Below are 22,326 nucleotides of genomic sequence, written 5' to 3'. Positions count from 1 at the left end.
TTTTCTCCTGGTGGAGAAAAAATACATGAACTATTGACCTTTTTCTAACTCTGGGACACTTAATAGGCTGCCACTGATTAGACACCGTAAAACATTTAATCTACTTTGTAAATGTGTAAATATAAAATAAAACCCTGGGATATCTAAAAGGTATTTTTTAGGAGTAGGAGGATAAATATAATTGTTTATCTCATCAGTTTATTTTCACCTCGGGTTCACTTTAACACCCCCGTACATTTTGAAGTTCCTGGAATTTGCATACATTATGAGCCTGTATATGACTAAAATAGCTGTAAGCCCGTTTGGGAACCAGACTAAACCATAACCTGGAAATAATGTCTTTACATTCAGGCGGTGGACAATAAACCGGCTCAGATGCGGCGTAGACTAGAGGAAAGGCGTGGATAGAACTGCACGGAACAGCTTACTGTCATATATTCATTTCAATTTCCTGCGCCGCGCTCTCATTCCGAGCACATTCTACATTGTAAAATACTCCGGGTGTTTTCTACCTCTGGAAGAAAATCAATATTTTCTTTTTTCACAATAACTCATATAAAAAAAAAAACAGTTGACATTGTGATTCCATAATATCTGTTTCATGATGGCGATGGCTGCCGCATTGTGTCCTCAGGTGTTGACTCCTTGCTGGAGAGAGAGGTTCAGGAGTATCGCTGATATGTTCTAATGGGCTTTGGAGTGCAAGAAGAGCTGGAGTTCAACCAAGGAAGACAAGAATCTGCCCTACAGCCAGGCTTAGTCATGGCAAATAGAACATTTGCTGATGTGCATAGCAATGCTTGTACAAAGCACACATTCCACGTTTATTTGACATCTTAGGCCGGTCATACATAAATAGATTGCTAACCGACACCTAACCGAGGAGGCTGGGTGTCGAGAGATGTCTATGGTTGATTTGTACGCCTGTTAATTATTTGTATGGTGGACTGGCGGTAGAGGCAAATCTTTAGAATATTGGTAAAATGCTGTTGCCCAAATCCTACAACTGGCCTTGCGGCGGGACATTCCCTGCAGTTTTCCGTTCCCTTTTCTGTTGATTTTAAATACTTTAAGTGTACCTTAGACATTATGTAGTACATTATTAATACTTACCTGGGGCTTCTTTCGGCCCCATGCAGACCGAGGCTGTCCTCCCCGCCTGCTACGTTGTTCTTCTCTCTTAATAGGCCAGTCGCCTCCAGTTGTTCTACACTGCACATATGCGCAGCCCGGCCTCCTCCTTGCACCACCCTCCCATAACCAGGAGTGTTCTGAGCCTGTGCAGTACTACTGCGCAGGCGCAGAACTCTCCCGGCCAAAGGAGTGCAATAGGGGAGTGAGGCTGGGCTGCACATGCACAGTGTGGCGCAACTTGGCCAAATTATCAGAGTGAAGAACGGGACAATGAAGCGGCCAGGGAAGACGATCTATATGGGGCCGGTAAGCCCCAGGTAAGTATAAATAATGCACTACTTAATGTCTCAGGTTTCATTTAAAGTGTGCCTGAGGCGAGGTAAAGTAAAAAAATGAGATACTTACCTAAGGAAAGTGAAGCCTCTGGATCCTCCAGTTGCTTCCAACGTCCACCTGGAGCAGAGCCGGGACAAGGTCCTCCAGCACCCAAGGCTGAGACACCAAAGTGCGCCCCTCTATCCCTGCCTCCCCAGCTGTCACACACTGATTGCTATTAGACTAAGAGGCGCCACAGGGCCCCCAACCTCCCCAACACCTTAATATCTAGTTATCTGGCTTGCAGTCACTGCTATGTATCCCCTTTTCTTATTTCTTTCTGCTTCAAACACAATTAGGAATGACTGCTGAATGAATTCTGCGCCCCCTCCTACACTGCGCCCTGATGCTGGAGCCTCTCCAGCCTATGCCTCGGCCCGGCCCTGACCTGGAGACTACCACTGCTGCCTGTGACCCTTTTGAAGACCATTACTGGAAGGAAAATGGCACCTTAATTGATAGTCATGGCCATAGGATTCTGGCTTTTTCTTGTTTTTCTTCGCTTTTTCCTACCAATTCACCTTGTTTTCCCCCCTGAAGGCATGCAGTGGGGTCTGGTGTAGCCTGGTACATTGGTGCCGTGGGGAGTCCGGGACCCGGAGTTTTTTCCACCTTGCCGCTGCCTGGATCCGTTGTCTGTATAGGTACAGGCCTTGTGGAGTCCAGCACTGCTACCCAGGAGATCAGGGCTCCACTGAGGTAGGACAACGCGCTGATTGGGAAACCTTTGGCCTCGCTGGATGTCCCGGCTCCATCCATCCATCAGCTGCTGCTGCTCCACTGCAGCAGGGACACCTCTTGTCCAGCTCCTACATGATGCCAGCCACTAAACTGGAAGTAAGGGCTGCCGCAGCCGGGCACTTCTGTGACAGCCAGATTATCTTGACCAGCCCTGCTGATTGCTGCCTAGGAGACCGGACCCAGCACAGAAATGAACACTACTGCACCTTAGAACTGGAGCAGCTAGGCCAGCACTGCCAGATGTTAGCAATCGGGGTCCTCAGCAGCGTCAGCCATCACCACAGGTTTCTATGAAGAACTGGGTCATCATTGCTGAGCCTTCACCTCCCTCTGTCTCTTTCCTCCCGGAATTCTCATCGAGGATGACAGATGATTGGCAAGTGCAACTGGTGGCACCATAGTATGACAGTCTCGGCTCTTGGCTTTCGGACATTATCCCCCCCCCCATCCTTCGAGAACCTGTATGAGCCAAAGCCAATTCAAGGTACAACACTCCATTTGTACTTGGCAAAATAAATGATTCTGATTCTAAGCTTGTTTACATGACTGCGCCCCTTTTTATGCATGAGCATGGCAGTATTGCACCTGCACAAGTAAGGCCGCACTGTGCAGGTGCTGCTGTACTGCACTTGCGCAAGCATAGCCATACCTATTCAGTAGTAGGGATGACCCTGCCTAGGAGAACTCACAGAGAAGCATGTGATCAGCTTGATCAGCTGATAGATTAATAAGGCTCTGATTTGCTGGTCATGATTCTGTGTTAAACCAGGAAGTCATCACAGCAAATCAGAGTCTCACAAATCTATCAGCTGACCAAACTGATCACATGCTCCCCAGTGAGTTCTCCTAGGCAGGGCAATCCCTATTCAGTAGTACAGAGAGGAGCATGGTCCTGATCTTCAAAAGGGTCCTGGGCAGCAGTGGAGGTCTCCAGGAGGACGTGAAAAGCCACTGGAGGGTCTAGAGGTTTTCCTCATCTTAGGTATGTATCTATTTTTTTCCTTTAGATTTGCTTTGGGTTCTCTTTAAATGAGGTTCGAGGCATACCTATTCCCAATGCCTGTTCCTAATTCAACCCTACAGTGTATTTTAGCAAAATAGTCAAAGTAAACACATTTTTGTTTCCGATGCAAAAAAAAAAAAAAATGGTATTATTATTGCATAATTTCATAAATTTGCAAAAGAGCATTAAAATGGTTTATTTTAGAGCAAAAATTTGCAAAAAATGCAACACATCACAAACTGATTACAAAATTATTTTTGATGGAATTTTCACTTGAAAGTCGAATTTTACATGACTTTTTATGAAAATTAATGCAAAAAAATATCGGCTGAACACCCACAGAGGCGTACGTTAAAAAAGGGCGCCGGGAAAAAAGGGCGCAGGGTTTTAAAAGATAATCATGAATAACGTTTAAAAAAAATTGTGTTATATTTCGTTTAAAAATAATGTTTAATAAAGTTATAAATCATTAAATAATGTGTATAAAATCGGCAATTTTAAAAACGTTAATCTTCCCTGTTTAAAAATTGAAATTTATAATAACGTTTTATAAAACATTAATAAGAATTTTACTAAAGCTATACCTAACCCTACTCTCACACAGAACCCTACCTGTACCTATCCCTAACCCCTAGACCCCCCTGTTGGTGCCTAACCCTAAGATCCCCCTGTTGGTGCCTAACCCTAAGACCCCCCTGTGATAAGCATTAATAACGGTTTAAAAAAATATGGTGTGGTTTTGCGTTTAAAAATGAAAAAAAAAAAATTGTACGGTTTTTCGTTTAAAAGTAATGTTTTAAAAAATATTGTACTGTTTTTCGTTTAAAAATAATGTTTTAAAAATTATAAATCATTAAATAATGTGTAATCATGAGAAACAGTTATAAAACATTAAAAGTCTCCGGGCGCCGCTTTTAAAACGTTATTTTTCTCCGGCGCCCTTTTTTCCTGTTGGGCGCCGATTTAAACGATATTTATTATGGGAGTGAATGGCGGCGCCCTTTTTGTCCACCTGCCTCATGCGCCCAAATTTCCTGCTTCCCCCACAGAGGCCCATCCCTTAGGGCAGGGGTCTCAAACTCGCGGCCCGCGGGCCATTTGCGGCCCTCGATACAATATTTTGTGGCCCTCGCCGGCAAAAGCTTCCTTATAGTTCGCTTCAGTGCTCCCAAGTAATCCGCCGCATCCCCGCCGCTAAACGAGGGCTGCAGAGCCCCCAAATCGCCCGGGGGGCAATCCGCCAGCATTTCCTGGAAGGGGCAGAGCTTTCAGCTTCACCTCTGCCCCTCCTGACGTCAATCGCTGCACGGATCGCCGCCTCTCCCCGCCCCTCTCTGTGAAGGAAGAGTGAGAGGGGCGGGCAGCCGCGATTGTGAAATTCCTTATGCGGCCCAGCCTCATCCTGACTTTGCTTCCTGCGGCCCCCCAGGTAAATTGAGTTTGAGACCCCTGCCTTAGGGTTTATTCACACTAAGGGCGTTTGTGGGTGTTTTTTGAGCGCAGGCGATTTCAGAAATCACCCTAAAAGCGCTTGTGCAATGATTCCCTATGAGAGTGTTCACATATGAGCGGTTCGATTCCAATCCACTCACCAAAGCGCTGCCTGTACCACTTTCGGGGCGATTTGCCTGTAATGGAAGGTATTGGGAAATCGCAAAGTGCTTTAAGAATAAATACACTGTATTTATTATTTTCCGGGTCTAAGGAGTTCAATTCCTGACTGACGTCAGATAGCGAAAAACAATCGCAAAACGCTGATGTCAGCGATTGGGATTTATGATGTGAACAAAGCATTACTCTGATGATATTCTTGTTTCTGGTACAAATGCTAAGAGTGAATTGGAATCAAGATTTTACCGCCCCCCCCCCCCCCCCAAAAAAAAAAAAAACACTCAGTTGGGCGCCAGTAACCTATCCCTTCAGCTCTAATAACAGGCCTCTTTTTTTATAACCGTTTTCATAAATCAGCCCCAGTGAACTGTATATCCGTAAGAACAAAGCTGAGAGGTAACGACCAGCTACAGATGTACACGTAGGAATCCGCCACACCTGCTCACTCAGAGCCATTATACCGTCGCTGTGCCTCTTCAAGTGAAAAGTTGTTTAACACATTTACGATTGAAACATGTATTGATTCCTAAATTAGCCTCTATAGCTTTTTTTTTTTTGTACTTTATGCATCAGTGCATCCAGCTTGCCTGGCATGTTGGGATCTCAGGTTGAATGAGCAAGTCCTGTCAGAAGCATCAGATGTGATAAACCACAGTGGGAGCGTTCCCTTGGATTTTAATTGAGTCAGCTTGATACATGGCTAATGTTGAGAGTACGGAATTTCTTTAATTGGAGTCTTGGTTTCCAAATTCCGCTGGTGTCCTCCCTGCCGTGCGGTGACAGTTTTGTGAACCTGTGTGCTAAAGCCTTCCAACAACACAACCTATTTAGAGTTGTGCCATGATGCGGAATTCTCGGTAACCTCAATGTCCTCTCGAGGTGGACCTCTGTTTCCTGGAATTTCAAATCTCTGGTCTCAGTCTGCCCCTCATGCTATGTAGCTGTGATATTGGAACAGACGGGATTTGTTACTCAGGTCAGAAAACCCCGCCCACGCAAATAGCTTCCAACTGTCCCTTTTTTGGAAGGATAGTGCCTCTTTGGGAGCTACTGTATTTTCCTATGTTCCTTTTTCTTCCTCATTTGTCCCTCTTTCAGGACTCATCAGGGCCAGGCTGAGGCAGAGGCGAGAGAGGCTCCAGCCTCAGGGCGCAGTGTAGGAGGGGGCGCACAACTCACTCAGCTATAATTCCCCTATTGTGTTTGAAGCAGAGAGAAATAAGAAGAGGGGATACATGGCAGTGACTGCAAGCCAGATAACTAGAGATTAAGGTGGTGGGGGTGGTGGTGGTGGTGGGGGGGGGGGGGGGGGGGAGATGGCTGGAGGCCCTGACACCTCTTAGTCTAATAGCTATCAGTTTGTGACAGCTGGGGTCTGGGGTGGGGGGCGCACTTTGGTGTCTCAGCCTTGGATGCTGGAGGACCTTGTCCCGACTCATGTACAGATCTATGCAAATATATGTATTTTTCTACTGAGAAATGTTTGTGTGACAAGGGCATGCCTCAAAGTGTCCCTCTTTCTCATCCTAAAAGGTTGGGTATGTCAAGTCAGTCAAAAGTGATGACACTCTGGGAGTGCAGTGCATTACCAAGAACGGGCCTTTGGGGATTACCACACTAGTACGAGGTAATCCCCATCTAGCAAACGGCCAAGCAGGAAGTGACGTTCACTTCCTGTGGCCGAAGCAATCACGAGCGCGGAAGCGTATTGCTAAAATACACTTTCGTGCATGCGCAACCTGTGAAACTTGCAACAGGCATTTCAGCACACATGCATCTAGTGATAAGTAGAAATTACGCACATGCATAATTACACATCGTAATATGCAATTATGCATGGTAATCATAATGCGAAATGTCTGTAGAATAGTGTAAGCAAAATCGTAGTTAATTGTTCCCAATCGTAATCATGCATACATTTACGTGTAATTTTGTGCTGACTTTGGCAGAGAATAGCACTGCCTGTCTGTTAACCAGCCGGGCGGTATGGACGAGCTCAGCTCGTCCATCACCGCCGGAGGCTGCCGCTCAGGCCCTGCTGGGCCGATTTTCATCAAATAAAGAGCAGCACACGCAGCCGGCACTTTGCCAGCCGCGTGTGCTGCCTGATCGCCGCCGCTCTGCGGCGATCCGCCGTGAGCAGCGGCGAAAGAGGGTCCCCCTAGCCGCCTGAGCCCAGCGTAGCCGGAACAAAAAGTTCCGGCCAGCGCTAAGGGCTGGATCGAGGCGGCTGACGTCAGGACGTCGGCTGACGTCCATGACGTCACTCCGCTCGTCGCTATGGCGACGATGTAAGCAAAACAAGGAAGGCCGCTCATTGCGGCCTTCCTTGTTTATTCTGGGCGCCGGAGGCGATCGGAAGAACGCCTCCTGAGCGCCCTCTAGTGGGCTTTCATGCAGCCAACTTTCAGTTGGCTGCATGAAATAGTTTTTTTTTATTTAAAAAAAACCCTCCTGCAGCCGCCCTGGCGATCTTAATAGAACGCCAGGGTGGTTAAAGAGTAACCGTAACCAAGGATTGAACTTTATCCCAATCAGTTGCTGATACTCCCTTTCCCATGAGAAATCTATTCCTTTTCTCAGATCATCAGGGTGGCTCTGTATGGCTGATTGTGGTGAAACCCCTCCCACTTTGTGATGTCAGCTCCTCACAGCACTGATGTCTTGACCTATGTGGGAGCCTCGCTGCATTGTGGGAGACAACATCTCCTTCCACTGACATCACCTGCCGGCAGTAAAAATGTCACCATGTGACAAATGTCAGAATGTAAATCAGGGAGAGGAAAGATTTTACAATGGGTGAACACTTGCAAAATCATTTATACATAATTATGGTAAAAATGAAGCACTTTTTTACTTATTTTCACTGGAGTTCCTCTTTAAGTGTGATATTAGCAATATTACATTAATGATGATGAACTGTTCCTTATGTCAATTAGCGGGACGTTAACCAGGATGTACTCCCATTAACGGCACAGAGTTTGCCATTGTACTGCCCATTATTACAAATGAGATGCAAATGAGGATAAATGACAGGCATATGCTGTGGTTATGAAGTGCTGATGGGAGTCTGCTGGAGGGGGATGGGGGGGAAAGAGACATCACAGTGTCACACAGCGGCTCTCCTAATGCAGAAAATGACAATTTACTGTGCTCGGCAAGACTGAGAGGTACATAAGCATGGCACTGATGTAAGGCCCGGCGTCACATGCGAATCACAGCTCCGGTGACATCTATCACATCTATCTGCTGACACATGACGCTGCTTATCCCTGATTCTCCTCCTGTTCCACGCTAATGATGCCACGTTCAGAGAAGGGAACACGGAAATACATTTGTTTACTGCAGGACGGATACATATGGCAGCACCTGACGAGGCAGCTGTAATTTGCAAACACTCTACGGTTTGTTTATGGAGGCTGTATAGCTGCAGATTGTGCTGGCAGGCATTCTGGCATGGATCCCAATGGTGCTTCTTGTGGTTCCACTTCTATGAGCAGCCCCCTTCTACCATATATAGCATTACTGTATATCAGCCCTCCTCCCATTCCATGTGCAGCCCCCTCCTCTATGTGTAACATCCATATATAGCAGCCCCCCCCCCCCATTCTATAAGCAGCCCCCTTCTTCCAAATGTAACATCCATATACAGCAGCCCCTCCCATTCTATGTGCAGCCCCCTTCTTAAATATGTAACATTCATATACACTACAGCAGCCCTTCCCATTCCATTTGCATCCCCCTCCTCCATGTGTAACATCCATATACAGCAGCCCCTCCCATTCTATAAGCAGCCCTTTCTTCCAAATGTAACATCCATGTATATCAGCCCTCCTCCCATTCCACGAGCAGCCCTCTTCTTCCATATGTAACATCCATATACAGCAGCCCCTCCCATTCCATGTGCAGCCCCCTCCTCCATGTGTAACATCCACATACAGCAGCCCCTCCCATTCCATGTGCAGCCCCCTTCTTCCATATGTAACACCTATATACACTACAGCAGCCCTTCCCATTCCATGTGCAGCCCCCTCCTCCATGTGTAACATCCATATACAGCAGCCCCTCCCATTCCATGTGCAGCCCCCCTCTTCCATATGTAACATCCATGTATATCAGCCCTTCTCCCATTCCATGTGCAGCCCCCCCCCCTCCGATTGCGTCAAAAAAATTGGTGACTTGAACCAAGGGATTAAACATGCCAATTATAGATCGTTATTAGATGTGTGCTGGGAGAATATTGAATTTAAAACCGGTAGCAGACCTATTTCGCCAATTTAAATTGGTTTTAGTCAGGGGCGTAACTACAAATTACTGGGTCTCCCTTAAAAAATTTGGATGATACCCCCCCCACACCTGTAGGTGCCAAATAATCATAATGGGGCAGTGTTTCACTATAAAATAATTGTAATGGGGCAGCGTTTCACCATAAAATAATCGTAATGCAGCAATGTTTAACCAGAAATTAATTGTAAAGTGGGCAGCATTTCACCAGAAATTAATTGTAAAGTGGGCAGCATTTCACCAGAAATGAATCGTAAAGTGGGCAGCATTTCACCAGAAAATAACCGTAAAGTGGGCAGCATTTCACCAGAAAATAATAGTAAAGTGGGCAGCATTTCATGATAAAATAATCATAAAATGGGCAGCTTTTCACCAGAAATTAATCGTAAAGTGGGCAGCAAATAGTCTCCAGTGCAGGGCTTCAGACGCCATCTTCCCGTAGCCCTGCTCTGCCTCCCGGGAGACTGTGGGCTGCTGGGAATGAACTGGTGCGGCGTCTATTAGATGCCGTGGCCAGTTTAACATCTGGGGGGTCCCACAATCGGGCAGGCGGCAACGCTGTTTGTGGTTCTATCATGTCTATACTTTTTTGTGCAAAAAAAAGTTTTGTATTACCTGTTAGCACTGTGACTCATGTGCAGTTTTATTTATGATCAGTGTTCTATCGAGTTAGATGCTACGCCCATAACCTGTTAGACTATGGTTGCAAACTGCACTTTATTATTGGCATGGCACACTTTTGCACGTCGTTCTCACTGCACTGGCTACCAGTAGAATGGAGAATACTCTTCAAGATTGGACTGCTGACATTCAAATCCCTGCACAATCTGGGCCCTGGATACATGAAGGACTTGCTGAAGCTGCACCACACCTCTCACAACCTCAGATCAGCAAGTTCTATAAACTTGGTCACTCCCAGAGTGCACCTCAAAAAATCTGGAGACAGAGCCTTCTGTCATGCTGCCCCTACTCTTTGGAACTCCCTACCACACCCAGTAAAGACAGCACCATCCCTGGAGCTATTCAAATCCAGACTGAAAAGCCACCTGTTTAGCCTGGCATTTCCGGACTTATAAAATTCTTCCTCTGTACCACGATGGTCTGAGCCATGCTTATGCGCTTTGAGTCCCACGGGAGAAAAGCGCTTTACAAATGTTATTTGTTGTTGTTGTTGTTGTTGTTGTTCTATAGTACAATAACAACACAAGCCTGTGATTTAATTAAAGGACCACTATTGCGAAAACCATAACATTTCAAATACATGTAAACAAATACAGATAGGAAGTACATTTCTTCCAGAGTAAAATGAGCCATAGTAGAAATCTGACAGAACTGACAGGTTTTGGACTATCCCATCTCCTCATAGTGGATTCTCAGCAAAGCTTTTATTTTTTATAAGACATTCCCTGAAAAGGATTTATACAATGATGGTGGCCAGCAGGCCCGCATTTACATCACTGGAGCCTATAGGCACATATATCCTGGTGCCCTAGACATCACCCTCCATGAACCTACAAAGCCCCACCGAATTGCACCGCAAGTGTTCTGGCTGTCCCAGCTGTCACTTCTCCCTTAATTCCATTGCCCATCATAGGTAGCTACAGGTGTATTAAGTAGTTGAGGTGCCCTGGGCCCTGACTAATGGGAGGTCTTGGAATGCAGAGAGCTGGGTGAGTAACCTCTCATTTACACTCTGCTTGAGACTTTTCATGGGGAAGGAGGGAGGTAGCCACTGGGGGAGGGGATCCGCCTTTCCATCTTGAGGCGCCTGTAGGCACGTGCCTACAGTGACTTATGGTAAATCCGGCCCTGGTGGCCAGCTTCCCTGCTCGCTGCACAGTTTTTTGGCGATTGGACAGAGCAACTGCCATTCACTAAATGCTTTTGAAACTAAACAAAACCCTGAGAATCCCCCATGAGAATATGGGCTAGTCCAAAACCTGTCAGCCCGGTCAGATTTCTACTACCTACTGTAAGTGACAGCAACACAGGAGAAAAGTAATTTACAGCTCATTTTACTCTGGAAGAAACATACTTATTATTTGTATATGTTTACCTGTATTTTAAATATTAACATTTTTCATGATAGTGGTCCTTTAATAAAGAAGCTGATTGTGTCGCCTGTACCGGGCATCAAGCAAAGGTCCTAAAAATAATTCCGATGGAAGATTACTGGATGGAAATCCTTACAGATTGATCAGTAAGCCACGTGCATCAGACCAGGGAGAGCTCTGAAGTTACTTCTGATAAATGACAGATCCTGTTCAGCCTACCAGCCACTTTCCACACTATTCAAATCCCCTTCATTACAGCAAGGAGTGAGATGACACACAAAACCCATCGCGGGTAATTTATGGCACAACAGAGTCTCGCAGCTGCGCTAAGTCCCATTAAATCATTTCGCTAATAAAACACGGGCCTTATTATTCAGCCTGACTCCTGACTGCTGGAGCCACAGACTGGGATTCAATGAGCAATTTCACAACAGTGTGTATGACAGGGTGCTGCGCAGTGATGAGCACAGATTTCGCAAACACGTCATTTCCCATCGAAATTCGCAATCGCAATGCAAAATCGCCATGTGAAATTCCCCAAAAAATCGTTATTACTTTTGCCTGTAATTGTAATCATTTGTCATTTCGCGTATTTTGCATAATTTTATGCGATTAATAGAAAAACAGCCATATACAGTATGCTATTGCCACAAAAATGGGTACGTTTTTTTTTTTGTTTTTTTTTTAATGTATTTTTTGAGAAAATTGATTTAAAAAATGCAAAGGAAAAATGGGTTTTAAACTGTCATTTTGCTTAGTTTAACCATTTAGGCCTGTTGGACGTATGTATAGTATACATCCAAAAAGCCAAATGTGCACTCCCGCGCGCTCCCGGGCCGTGGTTCCTTAGCCCGGGGATTAATGAATCGGGACATGGTGCCCGATCATTGATCCCTTTTCCCGGCAGAAAAAGCAATGGCTTCTTTCTGAAACCTTCGCTCTTTATGCCTCTTACACCCCCCCCCCTACGTCCCCCCTACGAGTGACGTAATGTAAACAAACTCATGGTTGCCATCTTGTGGCCAAATAGTAAAACTACATCTACATGTTAAAAAAACAACAACACATTTTTACATTAAAAAAATTACTATTTACATCCCCCCTCCCAAAAATACAGAGTGACCCTCACTGATAAGAAATTCCAACTATAAAACACTTTCCTAGCAGAAAATGGCTTCTGAGAACAAGAAAGAAACAAAAAGGGGAATTTCTTATCAGTGAGGGTCACACTGTAGTCACTTCCTATCTGAGTCAGGACTGAGTCAGCCACTTACATACCTGATATTTAACTCTTTCAGGCAGAGAAAGAAAAAAAGGAACACAGCATAGTTATTTGTGTGCTAGGCACTGTACATACCCATGTCTATCTTATCATGTCACATGTCACTTCAGGTATCCTTTAATATTCACAACCCTTCCCTTGGTGACCCTCACAGCCTGGGGGCCCATCTTGCAATGGTCTTAAAATAAGTGTGGCCATCAGAATCTTCACACACATGTAGCCATAAAAAGTCCTATCAAAGAAATGAAAGGTTTATAGTTGGCGGCCCCCACATACCTCTGGGCTGCTTCCTCCTAGTTATGCCCCTATATGAATCTAGCCGGTATGAATCTAACCTGAAGCGAATGTCCTCATAGAAATAGCGGGTGAGGTGAGGGCAGAACAGTCTTGAACACAAGCAGACAACATAGCATTTAAAAGATGTCCTTTAAGACTGTCAGCAACTTGGCTTCTTGGAAAATTATCTGGTAACATCAACATCATATGACAGCTTCCTGAGGGTTTACTTACTAATACCCATCCTTGTCAGGATACAGAGATAATCTTGTGCCGCTGTGGATATATCAGGTATGTTTTCATCAGCATCACGCTAGAGTACTTCCTGTCTACAGTAGAATCTGGAGGAAGCGCTACGTGCAGCATGTTCCTCAGCACCCTCACGCCACTGCCCATATAAACATTTGGAAGCACATTTGTCCACTTACAAAGTAAATAATATCAAAGGCAGAAAATTACATCCTTCCTAATACCTCCCAACTTTTTGAGATGAGAAAGAGGGACACTTAAGCCATGCCCCTGCCACACCCCTGACCACACCCCTGCCACACCCCTAGCCACGCATACCATAACGATTTCATAAGAAAAATATATTGTTTTATAATACAAACCACACTGGTCCTTTCTATCCTGGTTCATTTTACTTCATAGTAACATTTTAAATTAGTAATATATCAATTCAAAGGATGGGAATAACGTTTAGAGTCAAACACACACATTTTTAGTAGAAAATACATATATTTACATTGAAAGAGGGACAAAGTCCTGAAAGAGGGACAAATGAGGAGGAAAGAGGGACGGGGCTCCCAAAGAGGGACTGTCCCTCCGAAAGAGGGACAGTTGGGAGCTATGCTTCCTGTGTACACAACAAATGAACTGGAACTGGGCCGATGTTAATGGGATTGCAGAGAGAGTCCACAAATAAACTCATAGGCCTCAATTCACTAAGCTTTATCGAACACTTTATCGAACGTTTGATAATTTACCTCATGAGTAAAATCTAATTTTGAATTCACTAAGGTGTTATAGATTTATCGAATGCTTTATCAATAAAAGTTGTATGATAAAAACTTAGTGAATTCAAAATTAGATTTTGCTCATGAGGTAAATTATCAAATCTTTGATAAAGTGTTTGATAAAGCTTAGTGAATTGAGGCCATAATCGATTAGGATGGTGGTTGACAACCCTTTACAAGTCTTCACCTACCAAGATGATATTTCATCACTTGTGGCACATCACTATGGAGTATCAACATGGGTTTGGATAAAAAAATAATAATAATAATTAAATTATTACAATAATGAACAGTAAGGGCTTGTTCACACTAAGGGCGTGTTTTTTTTTAAGCGCCAGCGATTTTCAAAATTTCCTTAAAAGCGTTTGTGCAATGATTCCCTATGAGAGTGTTCACATATGAGCGGTTTGATTCTGATCCACTCACCAAAGCGCTGCCTGTACCATTTTTGGGGGCGATTTGCCTATAACATAAGGTATAGGGGAATCGCAAAGTGCTTGAAAAAGTGCTTTGTATAGCGATTTCCCGAGCACTTTTTAGAATAAATACATATTATGGTCTCAATTCACTAAGCTTTATCAAACACTTTATCAAACGTTTGATAATTTACCTCATGGGTAAAATCTAATTTTGAAATCACTAAGGTGTTATAGATTTACCTAATCTTTTATTATGAAAATGTTCAATAAATCTATAACACCTTAGTGAATTCAAAATTAGATTTTACTCATGAGGTAAATTATCTAACATTTGCTAAAGAGTTTGATAAAGCTTATTGAATTGAGGCCAACGTATTCATTCTTTTCTGGGTCAAAGATTTCACTTCCTGACTGATGTCAGGAAGTGAAAAGAAGGTTTTGCTCTGCAAAAGCGCTTATAAAAGCACTTTACTAAAAATCAGTAATGCGCTAAAAAAATTGCTCACAAAATCACAAAACGCTGGCATCAGAAATTGTGATTTTAGATGTGAACAAGGCCTAAATGATTTTAGTTGCAGTTCTCTCTGTGACAGACCTCAGAGGCCGAATCCAGCAACAGACCCTCCAGAGACAGACCTCAGTGGCAGAATCCAGCAAAAGACCCTCCAGTGACAGACCTCAGAGGCAGAATCCAGCAACAGACCCTCCGTTGAAAGACCTTAAAGGCAGGATCCAGCAACAGACCCTCCAGTGACCTCAGTGGCAGGCTCCAGCAACAGACCCTCCAGAGACAGACCTCAGAGGCAGAATCCAGCAACAGACCCTCCAGTGACAGACCTCACAGGCAGAATCCAGCAACAGACCCTCCAGTGGCAGACCTCAGAGGCAGAATTCAGCAACAGACCCTCCAGTGACAGACTGCAGTAGAAGTCTCCAGCAACAGACCCTCCAGTGGCAGACCACAGAGGCAGAATCCAGCAACAGTCCCTTCAGTGACAGACCTCATAGGCAGAATCCAGCAACAGACCCTCCAGTGACAGAGCTCAGAGGCAGAATCCAGCAACAGACCCTCCAGTGACAGAGCTCAGAGGCAGAATCCAGCGACATACCCTCCAGTGACAGAGCTCAGAGGCAGAATCCAGCAACAGACCCTCCAGTGGCAGACCTCAGAGGCAGAATTCAGCAACAGACCCTCCAGTGACAGACTGCAGTAGAAGTCTCCAGTAACAGACCCTCCAGTGGCAGACCACAGAGGCAGAATCCAGCAAAAGTCCCTTCAGTGACAGACCTCATAGGCAGAATCCAGCAACAGTCCCTTCAGTGACAGACCTCATAGGCAGAATCCAGCAACAGACCCTCCAGTGACAGAGCTCAGAGGCAGAATCCAGCAACAGACCCTCCAGTGACAGAGCTCAGAGGCAGAATCCAGCGACAGACCCTCCAGTGACAGACCTCAGAGGCAGAATCCAACAACAGACCCTCCAGTGACAGACTGCAGTAGAAGTCTCCAGCAACAGACCCTCCAGTGACAGAGCTCAGAGGCAGAATCCAGCGACAGACCCTCCAGTGACAGACCTCATAGGCAGAATCCAGCAACAGACCCTCCAGTGACAGAGCTCAGAGGCAGAATCCAGCAACAGACCCTCCAGTGACAGAGCTCAGAGGCAGAATCCAGCAACAGACCCTCCAGTGACAAAGCTCAGAGGCAGAATCCAGCGACAGACCCTCCAGTGACAGAGCTCAGAGGCAGAATCCAGCGACAGACCCTCCAGTGACAGAGCTCAGAGGCAGAATCCAGCGACAGACCCTCCAGTGACAGACCTCATAGGCAGAATCCAGCAACAGACCCTCCAGTGACAGAGCTCAGAGGCAGAATCCAGCGACAGACCCTCCAGTGACAGAGCTCAGAGGCAGAATCCAGCGACAGACCCTCCAGTGACCGACTGCAGTAGAAGTCTCCAGCAACAGACCCTCCAGAGACAGGCCTCAGTGGCAGAATCCGGCAACAGACCCTCCAGAGACAGAGCTCAGAGGCAGAATCCAACAACTGACCCTCCAGTGACAGACCTCAGTTTTATTGAAATCACTGGTCCCTTCTATCATCATTAGTTTGCCTTTATTTTAACATTTGAAAATAGGAAATATATCAATATACATGATGGGACTAAAGTATAAAGGCAGTTAAACACATTTTTCAGTAGAAAATACACATTTTTACATAGATTTGTACATCAGTCTTGAAAGTGGGTGAAAAAAGAGGTACAGAGGGATTTGGTTCCCAAAGAGGGACTGTCCATTGGAAATTCGAACATTGGAGTTTTGCAGAAGTTTTCTGACCATCCCTATATAACAGCAGAGAAACCACACCTAAAATGCTGAGCTGCAGAAGTGGTACTTTATACAACCAGTAACATACTGAATAAGACCTCAGATTGCTGGACTTCAGACAGTGCTGTACAACATAGCTCCCAACTGTCCCTTTTTCGGAGGGACAGTCCCTTTTTAGGAGCCCTGTCCCTCTGTCCCTCTTTCTTCCTCATTTGTCCCTCTTTCAAGACTTTGTCCCTCTTTCTATGTAAATATATATATTTCTCTACTAAAAAATGTGTTAAATGTCTCTTAATTTTATTTGCATCATTAAAATTGAACATATCTTATTTTCATATGTTAATATGAAGGAAAATGAACCAGGATAGAAAGGACCAGTGTGGTTTGCATTATAAAACAACATATTTTTCTTATGGAATCTTTATAGTATGCGTGCCTAGCAGCATGGTGGGGGCGTGGCCAGGGGTGTGACAGGGGCATAGCTTAAAGAGAAACTCCGACCAAGAATTATCCCACTCTGTAGCTGATACCCCCTTTTACATGATAAATCTATTCCTTGTCACAAACAGACCAACAGGGGGCTCTGTATGGCTGATACTGTGGTGAAACCCCTCCCACAAGAAACAAGAAAAGTACGTACTCTTGGCAGTTTCCTGTCTGTGAACCTTGTTGCATTGTGGGAAATAGCTGTTACAGCTGTTTCCAACTGCCCAGAAAAGCATGCAGCAGCTACATCACCTGCCAACAGTAAAAATGTCACCATGTAATAAATGTCAGAATGTAAATCAGAGATTTAAAAGATATTACAATGGGCAAGCACTGACTAAATCATTTATACATAATTATTGTAAAAATGAAGCACTTTTTTTATTACATTATTGTCACTGGAGTTCCTCCTTAAGTGTCCCTTTTTCTCATCTCAAAAAGTTGGGAGGTATGTGTACAGTGTCCACATATGTCAATACAGACATATACTCAGGGCCGGATTTGTACTTTCCAGTGCCCTAGGCCTGCTGTCATCTACCGCCCCCCCCCCCGCCACCACCACCACTACCAAAAAACATTCTGACCAACACTGACTATCGATCATTGGTTTGAATGGGCTCATTTCAGTTGTGCTGCTCTGCCTCCCATTCAGCCAAGAATCAGAGGATGCTCTGTCTGCTCAATAATTCCTGCAATTTGTGCTCCGGCCCGAAAGTGCACAGCAGCCAATAGTGTTCTGGGAATGCATACTTGAGAAATGACGCTGATATATGTACTTGTCAAGAATGCATAACACTATACTGGCGTTGGTTGCTGTGCACATCTGGGCAGGAGCAGAAAACTTGCGCAAGTCGCAAGTGGCCAGAGCATGCGCTGCTTCTTTGTCCTCTGTGAGACTGGCTGCAGTCATAGCCACATACAGGTGACAGGGAGCGCGAGTGGCCAGAGCATGCGCTGCTTCTTTGTCCTCTGTGAGACTGGCTGCAGTCAGAGCCACAAACAGGTGACAGGGAGCGTGAGTGGCCAGAGCATGCGCTGCTTCTTTGTCCTCTGTGCGACTGGCTGCAGTCATAGCCACAAACAGGTAACAGGGAGCGTGAGTGGCCAGAGCATGCGCTGCTTCTTTGTCCTCTGTGAGACTGGCTGCAGTCAGAGCCACAAACAGGTGACAGGGAGCGTGAGTGGCCAGAGCATGTGCTGCTTCTTTGTCCTCTGTGAGACTGGCTGCAGTCAGAGCCACAAACAGGTGACAGGGAGCGTGAGTGGCCAGAGCATGCGCTGCTTGTTTGTCCTCTGTGAGACTGGCTGCAGTCAGAGCCACAAACAGGTGACAGGGAGCGTGAGTGGCCAGAGCATGCGCTGCTTCTTTGTCCTCTGTGAGACTGGCTGCAGTCAGAGCCACAAACAGGTGACAGGGAGCGCGAGTGGCCAGAGCATGCGCTGCTTCTTTGTCCTCTGTGCGACTGGCTGCAGTCATAGCCACATACAGGTGACAGGGAGCGTGAGTGGCCAGAGCATGCGCTGCTTCTTTGTCCTCTGTGAGACTGGCTGCAGGCGGAGCCACAAACAGGTGACAGGGAGCGTGAGTGGCCAGAGCATGCACTGCTTCTTTGTCCTCTGTGCGACTGGCTGCAGTCAGAGCCACAAACAGGTGACAGGGAGCGTGAGTGGCCAGAGCATGCACTGCTTCTTTGTCCTCTGTGCGACTGGCTGCAGTCAGAGCCACAAACAGGTAACAGGGAGCGTGAGTGGCCAGAGCATGCGCTGCTTCTTTGTCCTCTGTGAGACTGGCTGCAGTCAGAGCCACAAACAGGTGACAGGGAGCGTGAGTGGCCAGAGCATGCGCTGCTTCTTTGTCCTCTGTGCGACTGGCTGCAGTCATAGCCACAAACAGGTGACAGGACAGCTCAATGGAGAGAAACAGAGAACAGGTAAGTAGCAAACATCCTGTCAATACCCACTTTGGATGTTTGGTTGTAATTAGAGCGGACCTGAACTCAGAACTTCCTCTCTGCTTCAAAAGATACACAATAACATAATAACCTTTAAAAAAACATTTCTTTGTTACAGCTGATACAAATCCTGCAATCAATCGGCAGTGTCTACTTCCTGCTTTCATGGAAGCAGACATATTGTTAACATCCTGTGCTTTCAAATTAGCTTAGATGTTGTGGCAGTCAGGGGACACAGGAGAGATCAAATTACAACGTCAGATTAGACACAGATGAGGGGGAATTACACAGGCTCTCTAAAAAAATACAAGGTAGATTTTTCTATGTTTTCCTTCTGTCCTGTGCAAGAGTTCAGCTCCACTTTAAAGCATCTGAATGATATTTATTTATATTTGAAAAATCTATGTATCTCTTTTGAATGTTGAAAGTACATATGGTGGTTTGCTCTAACATATTGACAGTATACAGGAACAAAGTCTTAAGAAGGCTTATTCACAGAAAGATTACTTTTTTCTTTTAAGCCAATAAATGGTATCATCCTCATTCAAAACTCTCTGCTTTCGCTGTGGCTAAAATGGTACAATGCTCTACTGCTACAGGAAAGCAGAAGGATGCCAAACTATACAGACTAGCATAGAGGTAGTAACAGCTCAGGTGACAGTGACAGTTTAGCAATGAAAGTAAAGCAAACAGCATTTTTATTCCTCTCATGGTAGGAACAGAAAATGAGTCAGGAAAGAGTTAACTGGGACCACTGCTGGCTAGGAAGAAAAAAAAACCCTAAAGCCATAAATTTAAGTAGACTAGAGATAAGAAAGTGTAATTAACAGCTGCTGGGGTCAGTGTCAAAACTGTAAAGGAGAAAGTGAAGAAAGTAGCAGGGTTCAAAACTCAGCGGAACTTAGTTCTATCTGCTTTGTAATGTAAATCCCTGGTATTTCTCACATCAACTTGTATGATCATGATAAGAGGAATGGATCATCAGATGAGGTGACAGCAGATGTTGATTGAGAGAGAGACTTGCTGGAATTGGGGAACTCTGGAATTCAGCTATTAGTGCAGAGCAGGGCACTGGCTGGCTGCGCTGCGGGACCAGAAGAGGTGATTAATTTTGACATATGACCTCTTCTCTCTCCAAGTCATGCCGCCCTTCTTATCTTATCTGATTTTATCGCCCTAGGCCGTGGCCTTTGTGGCCTTTCCAGAAATCCGGCCCTGCATATACTGTGAATGATATTCAGTATGTAGAGCGAGGGAGATGGTATTGTGCAGTGTCTATACATACAGAATACAAATAAAGAGAATAACCTGCAGCATACAGAAGAAGGGGAGTGCTGCTGCCCAGCATGCATGCATATACATTGGCCTCAATTCACTAAGCATTCACTAAGCATTACCACATTCATTAAAGCAGAAAGCAGCTGATTTTACGGATCACCTTGCCAAATGCCAATTCACTAACCTGTTACCGCACTCACAATTACCGACTAGTGAGGTAAATTACAGATTTGTGCGGTATATAGCTCAAGAAATTGCATTTCACAAAGCTTAAAGCATTCGGTAAATCAAGTAAATGTGTTTGATATCTATTTCCAGCTCTGACCAGCCGGTAATTTACACACTCCATGTGGTAAAAGTTGACAGATGTAACAGCAGGGGCGTAACTAGGCCCCACCGGGCCCCCTTGCAGAATTTCAGAGCGGGCCCCCCCCTCCCCTGGGGCCCACTCGTGGCCGTTTTGTGGGGGCCCCAGGGGTGACAGCATGAGGGGAAAGCCTTGGCCACAGTCGGCGGGGAGAGGGGAAGTTCCCCCCCTCTCCCTCGCCTCGGGGCTCTCCCCTCTGCGCTCCCCTCCAGCTAGTTACAGTGTGTGGGCAGCGGACTTGACGTGACGGAAGTGACGTCAGCCGCTAGAGCGAGAAGTCTGCGATGGAACGCACGGAAGAAGGTATGTATCTGCCCGCTGCTGCCTGCTGCCCACACACTGTAACTAGCTGGAGGGGAGTGCAGAGGGGAGAGCCCCAAAGTGAGGGAGAGGGGGGGAACTTCCCCTCTCCCCATGGGCGCAGGGGCTGCAGGGCCTATTGTTACTCCACTGTGTAACAGACAGCCAATAGGGTGAGCCAGACAGCCAATACAGAGAGCCACATATCCCTGCTTCTCAACCCATTTGATTCGATACTCTAGTAGGCGGTATTAAACGATTAAAGAATGTGATACCTAGAGGGAAGTGCGGGTGGGCCCTGGACCTCTCACCACTAGGGAACTCATCCCCACTACCTCTATACTGAATGCTGACTGCAACACACAGCTAAAGCAATTTCCTACTAGAGATGTCGCAAACCTCAGATTTTCGGTTCGCGAACCCTGTTCGCGAACCTCCGCGAAAGGTTCGGTTCGCGAAAAAGTTCACGAACCGCAATACACTTGAATGGGGAGGCGAACTTTAAAAATTTAAAAAAATTCTACTGGCTGCAATAATGATAGAAAACATGTTTCAAGGGCTCTAATACTGCTACCCTCCTCCCTCCTACCGGAGGGAGGATGGTCTCATCTGCCAGGGAATTATACTATTTAAAAAAACAGTTTACATACCATAGCTGGGAATCGAACCTGGGTCTCACTGTGTGGTGGGCAAGTCGCGTACGTTAAAAAGGGGCGCTGGGAAAAAAGGGCGCTGGGTTTTAAACGATAAACATGAATAACGTTTAAAAATATAATGTACTATATTTCGTTTAAAAATAATGTTTTATAAAGTTATAAATCATTAAATAATGTGCATGAAATTGGCAATTGTGAAAACGTTAATCTTCCGTTTAAAAAGTGAAACGTATAATTACGTTTAAAATAAAATAGTACGTAACCCTCCCTGTACCTACCCCTAACCCCTAGACCCCCGTGTTGGTGCCTAAACCTAAGACCCCCCTGGTGGTGCCTAAACCTAAGACTCCCCTGTTGGTGCCTAAACCTAAGACCCCCCTGTTGATGCCTAAACCTAAGACCCCCCTGGTGGTGCCTAAACCTAAGACCCCCCTGTTGGTGCCTAAACCTAAGACCCCCCTGGTGGTGCCTAAACCTAAGACCCCCCTGTGATAAGCATTAATAACGTGTGAAAAAAATATTGTGCTGTTTTTCGTTTAAAAATAATGTTTTAAAAAAGATTGTACTGTTTTTCGTTTAAAAATAATGTTTAAAAAATTATAAATCATAAAATAATGTGTAATCATGAGAAGCAGTTATAAAACAGTAAAAGTCTCCGGGCGCCGCTTATAAAACGTTATTTTTCTCCGGCGCCCTTTTTTCCTGTCCACTTGCCTCAGGCGCCCGAATTTACTGTTACCGGGCAAGTCACCCTAACCGCTGTA

This window comes from Hyperolius riggenbachi, chromosome 3, assembly GCF_040937935.1.
Source record: "Hyperolius riggenbachi isolate aHypRig1 chromosome 3, aHypRig1.pri, whole genome shotgun sequence".
Lineage (NCBI taxonomy): Eukaryota > Metazoa > Chordata > Amphibia > Anura > Hyperoliidae > Hyperolius > Hyperolius riggenbachi.
This window is presented reverse-complemented; position numbering follows the sequence as displayed.